The sequence below is a fragment of the Trichechus manatus genome, unplaced genomic scaffold (genome assembly GCF_000243295.1).
Source record: "Trichechus manatus latirostris isolate Lorelei unplaced genomic scaffold, TriManLat1.0 scaffold00101, whole genome shotgun sequence".
NCBI lineage: Eukaryota > Metazoa > Chordata > Mammalia > Sirenia > Trichechidae > Trichechus > Trichechus manatus.
The window spans coordinates 3593423-3594653 of NW_004444037.1; the positions used below are offsets into that span (position 1 = coordinate 3593423).

The 1231-nt window shown below is 31.6% G+C and overlaps 1 protein-coding gene across 3 annotated transcripts in view; it reads left to right on the plus strand.

Moving 5' to 3' along the window:
- The window catches only part of AASDH (aminoadipate-semialdehyde dehydrogenase), a 42519-nt gene continuing 41288 nt past the window's right edge, over nucleotides 1-1231 (plus strand). For 2 of the 3 annotated variants that reach the window (XM_023737318.1, XM_023737319.1), the window contains exon 1: nucleotides 88-214. The gene's annotated coding sequence lies outside the window, so the exon portion shown is untranslated. Of the gene's footprint in view, nucleotides 215-1231 lie in introns of all 3 variants that reach the window. The other variant, XM_012557432.1, reaches the window with a different exon arrangement.

Consider the following 1231-nt stretch of genomic DNA (forward strand, 5'->3'; position numbering starts at 1 on the left):
TGGTACATCAGGCTGCTTCCCTTTATTCGGACAGAATAGCTGTATGCTTCGATGAATGTAACAGCCAACATCCGATTTATTATACCTACAAGACTTTGGTTAATGATGCTTCAAAATTATCAAATTTTCTTCAGTTACACTGTGATTTTCAAGGAATTCAGGAAATTGGTCTCTACTGCCGTCCTGGGATAAATTTACCCTCTTGGATTTTAGGGTAATTTTTTTATTGCCATAAATTTTGTTATTTAATACATAAACTATATTGCAAGTTACTGTTCTGTTTACTATTGAATTTTTCTGCATTACTTGGTCAGTTTTGGGGCAGGTAAAAGGAGTTTGCATTTACGCTAGTATTTTTAATCATTTAATTAATCTGAGCTTATTTAGAAGAAACTAAAGTTTTCATCTAATAGCAGAACATTTAAATATCTCCAAAATATAAAAGCTTACTTTTTTTTTTTTTTGCCAAAGGAAAAATTTTTTAAATTCTTCTGTTAGATCAAAGAAAATGAGGATTTCAGAAATACCCTACACTGAATGTTTAGGCACTCAGGTTTTCAGTGAATGAATAAATGAGAGTTTGGGTTAATTGTCCATTTAAATTGAGACATGAATCCATTAGAAACACTAATTCAAACAAATCTTTACAAAGTTCAATAATTTCAATTGTTCTGGAATATTATCCTTACATAGTGATTTCTGTGCTAGGGTTTTGCAGTAAATGAAAGTTATCAAAGAATTAATTTGAGAAGTTGATATTCATCCCATAATCTGTGTCTTATTATAGTAATTATGTAAATGTAAAGCAAAGTAATGTTTAAAAATTTACTTTTATTCCATCATTGACACAATTTTATTGAGAATTTACTACGTACAAAGATCTAGTATCCGCAAAGTATACCTCACAGTATTTTTCGTTAAAATGACTAACTGGTCTTTGATCTTGTTTGTGCAAGTATTGCCACGTACAAATCAATTTTAAAGTTTTTTTCTCCCCTTAAAGTGTCCTGTTTTTGGTGAAATACGTTTTTTTGGTAGCGTGCTGATTCTAATAATGAAAGCTGCACATGGATGTTTAGCTTATTTTATGTTTTCCTACATAGACAAATGAAGAAATTAGACTCTGCTATCTGTTTCGTATTTTAGTAGTAGAAAGCTAACCAACTGTGTTATACTGTAAGGAGGCAGTGGTGGCTCAGTGGTGAATTCTCGCCTTCCATGCGGGAGCCCC